General features: G+C 33.9%; 1 pseudogene; it reads left to right on the top strand.

The window, feature by feature from the left end:
* Window positions 1-397: 397 nt before the first annotated feature.
* Window positions 398-9,473, top strand: LOC149230172 (DEAD-box ATP-dependent RNA helicase 35 pseudogene; annotated as a pseudogene).
* The last annotated feature ends 628 nt before the right edge of the window (window positions 9,474-10,101 follow it).

A 10,101-nucleotide genomic window follows, 5' to 3' on the forward strand; every position in this document is an offset into this window, starting at 1 on the left:
AGATCAGAGAAAATGAGCGCATATATGTCAAAGCAATCCCATAGCAGTATAAGCTGTCAGACAACTCCTCCAGCACGCCCAGCCTTCCTCGATGTTATATACTCCCCCTCCTCCCCTCTATCACCTCAGAACTCTTTCTCCCTCTTAGAAGCAGAGCAGAGAAGCAGTGCTCGGCTCCCTGCCCTCAGAAGCCCTCAGCACCAGAAGCAGTAAGCATCCTTGCTCTCCCAAGTATCCTTCGTCACACATTTGGATCCAGAAGCTCTGCAACAAGCGAGGCAGCTCCCAAAGCAACATTGAAGTGCGCTTTCCTTCTAAAGCATACAGGTATAACTTGTGTTATTTACAGGCTCATTTATCGCTAACTCTCCTCTCCTTTAAGGTTGTCTTCCTAGCCATGGCAGAGACTTCAGAAAATAGAATGCAGAACGAGCCTCAGGAAGGCCGAGATCATCCGGAGAACCCGCTGGATCGTGTGCTTGGCAACAACACTTGCACACTCTGCAAACAGCATTGTTTCATGATCGCTAGGTTCATCAAGCACTTTAATGAACTTAAAGAAGACTTCCAGGCAGATAGTCGATCCAAGAGGAAAAAACTGGAAAAGCAAAGAGCAGAGATCGAGAGCCTTAAGGAGAAATGTAAGCACATGGAGGAGGCTATATCTCACATTAAGAACATCACCCAGAGCATGCAAGCTGAGGCATCAACCAGAGCAAGCCTCAAAAAGGAACCTCAGGTCGAAGACTCGGTCAACCAGTTTTGGTAATCAGCCAAATGTCCAGTAAATTTTGCCTACTCGCTGGTCTTTTTGTCAGGCAATATAGCCGCTACTTATTTCAATTTATCTTTTGCAAGTTTAATCTCAAGAAGTCAGGGTCTGCGCACCCATTTTGGACTTCCTCTCTCTCTCTTTTTTTCACTCTATGTAACAGCACTCGCTGCTAGTAGTTTTTTTATAATATAAAAGCAACCGACCGTGTTAAAAAAAAAATATTCGCCATGCCTGGTGAGAGATTCACCAAAAAATTATATATACATATCATATTATTGATAAAATCGCCTTCCATTTTTCCTATATACCATGGAGATTCGCCCATTTATTAAACATGTAAATTTAGGGGGGGTTCTTAAAATTTTCCCTGCTAAGCATACCAAAGATCAAATTCGTGAAAACAGAGTCCATAGAGATATCTTGAAATTCAATGTTCAATTAAACCTTTTACAAAGTTTGATTCAATAATTTTGCAATTGAATTTCCAAGGTATTACTCTGAATCATAAAATAACAATCGCAAGAACTTCTAATCAAACTGATCAACTCACAAGCAATGAAATAACATCAAACGCTATTCAGATCTGAAGACTAAATCCTATGAAACAAAAATGAAAGTGTACTAATCTTCACGTAGGGCCCTTCCACGTTTTGATGGCACACTTAGAAAACTTCAGATGATAAGAACGCTAAGTCATAAACACCATATGAAATTCTGCCTTTTGATTAAGTTCTGAGAATCGATTAAATTCAAAACAGAGTTCTGGAATACGCTTACAGTCTCAAGTCTGCGATTGTCTAATCTCTTTTCCTTACCAGCGTTCCTCTTATTTATTAAAATTTACAACCAAATGTACATTCATTATCACTTCAGATGTTTCTGCTTTTACAATCAAAAAGGCTATTTTCGTTTTTCCTAATCCTAGCTGATTTCTAAAACAAAACGAAATCAATTTAGGTAACTTCAGATTTTTTATGCTTTTACAACCAAAAAGGTTGGGTTTGACCAGCATTGACCATGTATTCAGGAGCTCCAAATTCGATGCTAAATAGATTTTCCACCATGTATGTACATCCTATATCACGTCCTTATCTTCTGTTCTGATTTTCTTGCCATGCCACATGTCACAACATAAACCAATTATAGGAAGTCATGACATCCCGTAATTTTGTTGAAAATTTCCAATTTTTAACATAAAAACCCATAAATTAAATTTAATGTAAAATAACAATTATAATGCTTCATTAATCAATTTCAATGGACTATGAGGGGTTTATGGAAGAAAATGATAGATAAATCATGGATTTTTAGAAGAAAAGAATGGCAATAAAATAGTACCAACAGCAAGCCTTCCAATTGACTAGATAGGTGTCCCATCTCCTTCCTTATCTCATGCATGTTGTCACTATAAAACCCTCTAGGAGGAGGATAGCTATCCATGGCATGCTTGTATCTAGGAATTTCCAAAATCCAAGACTCCGGGTATTGACATAATTAAGACTACCACCACACAGGAAAAAGAAAATAAAAGGAGGATTGGAGGGACAAATCCTTTTTGAGTATTTGACAAGACCAATCAACTCAATGCTCAGTTTAAAATCAAAAATAGAAACAAAAAAAACAAAAATTACAAACCTACCCATATTTTCATAAGGGAAAATAGGTTCATTACCATCCATAGGTGACCTATAATTTTTCCTCTCCCCACATAAATGTTTAATTTATGGACCATATTTGACAACCACATAATTTATTGCATAGTGGATGGGCACGTCCTTTCATATCCTAGTCCCTTTCTTGGGATCAAGTGACAATGGTGCCCTAGCATAATTCATTTGATTAGCATGTAATGGGTCACCATAACCAATAAACACTAAGGATCACAATATTACTTGATGTTGCATATCTCCATTTTTCTAAATAGCATCCATTTTGAGCATAGTTTCTTCATTGGCTAATGAGTAAGCCTGGTTATTATGCTCTCTAAGAACCTAGTAGAACAAAAGCTTTTCGAGTTTGGAGATTTACTTTTAGGCTATAATAGATGCTAATTTGCTATTAAGAACAATTAATTTTGAGTTCATCAAGTTAATGATGAGACTGGAGTCTCAAATAATGATCAATTTCTTAATTATAATTTCAATTACATAAAACCTTGATAAAGAATATACACCTCACTTTGGTTGTTTGTGGAATTCCCCAAATCATATTTTCAAATATCCTTTCGGACAAGATTGATCTTCATTCTTGTCATCCTTAATTCATTCTTATCCTCCTTAATTTAAATGGTTAAATTTAAGTATTTTTTCCTTTTCTCTATTACGAAATTTGATATTTTACTTTTACATGAGTATATTGTTTTATCACTTATCCCTTGATAAATATAAATATAAATCTAACGGAATTCCCTAGTATCCCTTTCACATATTTTTCAAAAATATCTCCCAACCAAAACAAAGTTGATCATATAAAACACTTACGTCAAAAATTATGTGTTGGGCATCAGTGATTCTCCATCTTAAAGATAATCTAACGAGGACCAACCTCTTCCCAAGTTGGGGTGAAGGTAAATCTAACCATGGTACAACCACTTAGGCGCCAAATATCGTTCAACAACACACTAAATAAATATAAAAAGATGTGAGAGAAAGAATTGAATACATAGGGAGACAAGGGCGTGCATCCGGAAGAAGGAAAAGAATAATATTTAGGTTGTTAAATGTAACTTGTCCATTCTTAGGGTTTGTAGAGACATAAGTGATTTGGAATAGTTGGAAGCCCTGTCATTTATCTTTTAGTGAATATTGTTTAGGTTATTTTTTTAACAAATATATGTGGGCTATTTGCGCTCTTCATGCTTGGTCAATCCAGAACTGCAAAGATTAGACTATTTATGGTTTTAGGATAATGAAATTCTCTAGAACGTATTTTAAAGCCATGCGGTAAAAAATAATAATAAATAATAATAAAATCAAAAAAAAAAATGATATATATATATATATATATATTATTGCTACGGCTAGTCAAATGTGTTAGGAAAAATGCATTTATGATTATCTATTTGATGAAATACAATCAAGAAATGGGATCGTTTTGTGAAAAATAAATAAATTGCAGTGATCATTTTAGTATGTTCAGCATATTTATGTGAATGTTTTTCTTAACATTCGATGATGTTTTCTATTTAGTTTGTTAGGGTTTCACTATTGAAATGTTGAGTTGTTGTTGGATCTCTAAAGCTTAATGTATCAAAATGTTTAGTTTTATATGTTTGATATTACTAATGCTAATGTGAAGTTCATCATCCCAGTAGTTATTGTTGTTGTACAGTAAATCATGTGAATGTAGTCATATATACCCCCAATTCACGGGCATTAAACGGAACATTTCCATCATATGTTGTTTTCTATTTTTTAGTATTGTTTCCTGGGTTGTTTGTTCTAGAAGCACTGCATGTCCATTAAATTTCTGGTAATGTAGAGAATAGGCATACTTAACTTCTTTGTGGAATCCCCTCCAATTTAACTTTTTTCATTGCCATGTGTTTAATCATATTCATAACCATATTTATCCTTTGTTTTCCCAACTTAATGCTCAATTTATTTCCCTTTTATAACTTTACTATGAATATACTTATCTTATATCGTATTATCCTTGGTGTAGGTTTTGGCTACAGTCTTACATGTGGACATTGTTTTGTCCACTCTATCTTTGTATTGATATTCAATTATGTTTTTATTAGTTGTGAACTCTACTATTTTGGAATTCAAAAGTTAGACCTTCTATGTTTCAGTGTTCAAAAGAATAGGGTTGTACTTAGTTCATTTACCAAAAACTCTTTGGAAGTATACTCCATTCATTACTTCCATTAGAGACATGATGTGCTCTTATCAATCCCACCTTGAGATCTTCTTTTACACAAATGATTTTATAATTTGGTCTGCAATAGAACATGTTGCCTCATTATATGTGTGTGCATTCTTTTGCTTTACTGATATTTTACTACCCATCCCAATGTAATGTTCCACAACCTTCCTACTCCTCTAGTTGCAATTCAGGTGACATAGCATTTTGTTTTTATTTCTTTTGTTCACCTTCTTCCAAACATGCATGCTCTCGTTACTAAATCTCTAGGGAGACTTTGGATGGGGGTAACATTATTTTCTCATGATTCTTTCAAGCTATCATTTTTAAACAAAAAGCTACCACAAATAGAACTTTCATCAAAGCTTACAATTCAGTTTGTTATGATTAGTCCTGTCATGCGGTTGTTTATATTGCCAAAATTTATCCAAAGTCTTTAGTTTTTTGGTGGGAGATAGATAAAACCTAGGGCATAAAAAATAAAATGTTTCATATCTAGGTAATCTACATAAACATTTCAGGCCATGAATTTCAAGGATAATTTGCAAACATTTATAAAAAAAATATGGAATAAACCCTGTGCAAACATCTGGGACATTAATAAAATTGTCTTATCTTATCTTATGTAAAATTATGTAAAATACAAATTGTATCTTGTTGAATATATCTACAAAAAGGAATAGAAACAAATCCACCGAACATTGAAAATGATTCATTCAACATGCCAATGTTGCCTCTAAAAAATCCATTTCATGTCTAGCAACAATAGGAAGAAAATACCTATCTACTCTGACCTCATCTCTGATGGACAAACGCACTCCCTCATGACCTACAACATCACTATTTCATTTTGTAACCTCACTATTTGTTTCCAGTGGAAACACTGCTAAAGCTAGGAAAATATTGGCATAAAGTTTTGAAATGAAACCAACTCAGCCTCTACCAAAATAACACTAACATTTGAAGAAATTGAACACTATTAAAAAGTAGAAACTAAGGTGGCACCACTACCAATTAAAACAAAAAATATTTTCCTAAGTTTTAACTTTAACCCTTTTATTTATTAAATTTAGATTATTCTTGTGAAAGATTCTTCACATCGTAATGTCTCACAAACAATGTATCATAGAGAACATCTTAAAAAATGTATCAAGAAAAAATCATGTATATCTTGGCTAATCTATTCATCCATGAGTTGCATGAGCAACATCAAAGCACAAAAAACATCAGCAAACATTAATGCATAACATGGTGTCAATGTTCCAACAAATATGAGCAAAAAACAACAAGGGATTCCCATTGTAACCATGCTCTGTTCCACTAGTGCTGAGTTGAGAATGTCAACACTCTAAAAATTACCTTGTATGTACATGTATGATATATTTAGTCACATGTTTAGAGATGTAAATTGGCATGCACTGTCTCAACCACACTTGAAAAGGAAAAATGCATTTAGTTTGGTATTTCCATTGTAATTGAGCTTGGTTTTCTACTTGCTTACTATGACCTTTGATCCATCTTTACTTCTTGATCCAGTGGTTAAAAAATATTATGGCCATAGTCATAATAGTTAGTGCCTGATCCTATGGATGACAAGATATTGGGCTTTGATCCACTTATATGTGCGTAGGGAGTGCAATGTAAGCCTCACATGCTTGACCACCACCTCTAAGTGTCGGCCTTATGGAAACCTCAAGGGTTGGAAACCCCGCTAGGAATTGAATCTTGGTCATTGGTGACAAACCCCTCATTCCTCACCGATGGATCCAACACTTTTGGATGAAATCCATTATTATCAACAAAAAATGATTTATAATATTGGTCTATCAGTCTATATTTCCTTTTATTTGTGCCTGTAATTCCCCATTTATGTTAAGTTGCATAGTAAAGTGAATCTTAATTATATTTTACCTTTCAAAAACAAACCCAAATAGAACACTATATTTATTAAAAATCAATTGCACCAAGCTTAACACAAAATATATCTAAGTGGGTTCATGAGACTTCCTCAAAATAGAATGTAATTCTAGATAGACATCATAGGACATAAAGGACACTTCTAAACAAGAGTTACAAGTATTTTTGCATGTAAATTTCCTGACATATTGACCCATAATACCAAATACTCAAAAGAACATTCAAACTAATGACAATGAGGGACATTGTTGCCTTCTTCCTGCCCTTCGTCTTTTTGAGGAGAGTTTGGTGCTTCAATCTCCATAGGAGAACACATTTGGTGAGTATATACATCTTCCTTTGATCTAGTTTGGGCCAAATTTTGTGTTCCTTGGTTGTTGGATGTAATGGAGAGAAATTCCACTTGCTATGAGAGAACAACACTACAAAGTATTTTAGATTTTGACTCTAAAGAATCAATTCTCTGCTTCTAGAGCAAGAGAAGGTTCATAATGTTGGCATTATGGGTAATGCTAGCCTACTAAATTTTAGTAAGTTTGCATGAAATTACCATTAATGTGTTTTTGTTGACTTGGCTGATATATTCTTACCGTCGAAGAGCTTGTCATGTTTCCCATGCAATGTTATTGCCCATAGTTAACCATTTCTCACCATAAATAGAAGAAAATACCAGAAAAAATATTGAACCGAAGGGTGCTACAGGTCTTGAAATTAGACAAGTAGACCCCAAATCAGGTGAGAAAGTATGGTCCAAAAGCCACAGATGAAAAGAGTGATAAGTCAAGCTTACCATGAAAAGAGATGCCAAAGGAAAAGGTCTTGAGAACAACGAATTTCATGAACAAATCTCGGTGACAGGATTTGGAGGATGATAGAGCCAACATCAAGAACATAGCACATCTCAACACCATAAACATCGAGAGAACTTGCAGTGAAAACAATCTCCCACTAGAGTAAACCCAATTGTCTCAGGAATAAGACATAGAGAAAACCATTGAATACTGCCACATCATGAGACCAAAAGAACTGCCTAGGGAGCACTAAATCACCACCAAAATCCCAACCCAACAGAATCCAATCCAAAAAACCAGTAATTTGCCTCAACAAAGAGCAAATTTGTTTATGCATTTTCCCACTTTTCAAACCTTGAACAATATTTGTGCATTGAATAGTCACAATTCAACCTTGGCATTCCACATGGAGATAAGGAATGGACCAGCCCACACCATCCTTCCCAAGATACGACGAAATGTTGACCATTCAAATTTGCGTGATGGATATGGCATCCATTTAAAACTCACTTACAGAAAAAACAAAGGGATAATAGAAAAAAATAACTTTTTAATATTGGTCTATTAGTTGATATCTACATTTATTCAGGCACAAAATTCCTCATTTATGCTAACTTGCATGGTTAAGTAAATATTAATTATTTTTTCCTTGGTTTAATAATTGAATAATGATACCATAGATTCAGGATTTTCATCATATTTTCTTCCACTTAGTAGTTATTTACTTGATAATTTATTATCATAAATTTGTTGCTTTCAATATGTTTTTTTGCCTTTGAAGCTTTTTATTTAATGACCTTTTGGATAGTAATTTTATTTTGTCATGCCACTTTTTAAAAGATTTTCAAATGTTTTGATGTATCCCAAACCTATTCGAAGGAATGAAATATTGAGCGTAAAGTAGTTACAAATCTGGAAATTATCTTTCTTTTTGGTACTATATTGCTCTCATTCTTTTTTTTGCATGCCCTTTCTATGATAGAGATTTCTATTTGCACTCATTTCATATGTTGTTCTTATATCTTAGATCTTAGCCTATACTTTTCCTCTATTGTTAGAGATATAGGAGTTTCTTTTATACCCCTTACTTTGTAACTTATTTAGTCCTGTTGGCCTACTTTTGTTATCAGTTATTGTACATTAGCAAAATTATGTTATCTTATCTTATCTCCACCTCTTGCCTATGCATTCTTATCACCTTTGGAACTTTTTAATATTAGTTATGAAAAATATGGCCAAATGATGAGTAATGTTGTGTGGCAGGTATCTTACCCTAGATGAGGCTGATAGGTTGGTAGATTTCAATTTTGAAGATGGAATACGAGAGTTTTTTATCATTTCAAAGCTCAAAGGAAAACTCTTCTCTTTCTGCAACTATGCCAAAGAAAATTCAATTTTTCACAAAAGGTAATCTGGTGAAACCTATGATTGTAAATGTAGGCAAGGTTGGTGCAACAAACTTGGATGTCATACAGGAGGTTGAGTATGTAAAACAAGAGGAAAATATTATTTATTTATTGGAGTGTTTGCAGAAAATTCCCCCCTCCTATTCTCATTTTCTATGAGAACAAGGCAGATGTTGATGATATCCATGAATACCTTCTTTTAAAAGGTGTTGAAGCAGTGGCAACACATGGAGGGAAGGAATAGGAAGAAAGAGAATATGCAATTTAATCCTTTAAAGCTTTCAAAAGGGATGTCTTGGTGGCAACAGATGTTGCTCGAAGGGGCTAGATTTTCCTGACATTTAATATGTTTTCAATTGTGATATGCTTGCAGGGATAGAGAAATATTTGCATAGAATTGGATGGACTGTAACTTGTGGAAAAACTAGAATTGTAACCATATTCATTAACAATAACCAAAGTGAGACTTCTATTCTTGATCTCAAACATCTATTGAATGAGGCAAAATAAAGGATACCTCCATTTCTAGCAATGCTTGATGACCCTATGGAGAATGTTGAGGCCAATGTTAATGCTAGTGGAGTGAAGGGTTGTGCTTACTGTGCGAGACTTACACATCGTATTGGAGAATGTCCAAAACTTGAACATAAAAGGAGTATGGAAATTACAGGTACAAGGCATGAATATTTTGGTTTAGGTGGATATGGTGGGGAAATTTGATATTTACATCCCATTTTAGAGTTATCCATTGTACAAACTATGGATGCCCCTGACATGTGGAATTAGGACTTCGTAAGGCTTAGCTCCCAAGATTTTATTTAATGATATGTCATCATCCATTAAAGTCGAAAAATATTGGTTTTACTTGGGATTGACCATTTTTGTAAATTATATACGCACATAATGCACTTATGGGAATGATTATAAAGAATCTCTAATTCAAAAAAAATGAGATAATTTACGTAAGTATGTCCAGCATGATCTTATAGAGGGATTCAATTGTTTTCTCTTTTCTGATAGTGGAACTTAGACTGATCAAAGCATTAATTTGACTTCATCAATTACATAGTTTTGTTGTCTTGTAAATAAAGTATTGTTTTCTCTTTTCTAATAATGGAACTTAGACTGATCAAAGCATTAATTTGACTTCATCAATTATATAGTTTTGTTGTCTTGTAAATAAAGTATTGTTTTCTCTTTTCTGATAGTGGAACTTAGACTGATCAAAGCATTAATTTGACTTCATCAATTACATAGTTTTGTTGTCTTGTAAATAAAGTATTCTTGAGAAAACGATACATTCTAGTTTGTTTGATATCTTAGTCTATTGATCCCACTTTTTTGTCCT

This window comes from Pinus tabuliformis, chromosome J (assembly GCF_031772625.1).
Source record: "Pinus tabuliformis cultivar Carrire ecotype Pingquan chromosome J, CPIR1, whole genome shotgun sequence".
In the NCBI taxonomy this organism is placed as follows: domain Eukaryota; kingdom Viridiplantae; phylum Streptophyta; class Pinopsida; order Pinales; family Pinaceae; genus Pinus; species Pinus tabuliformis.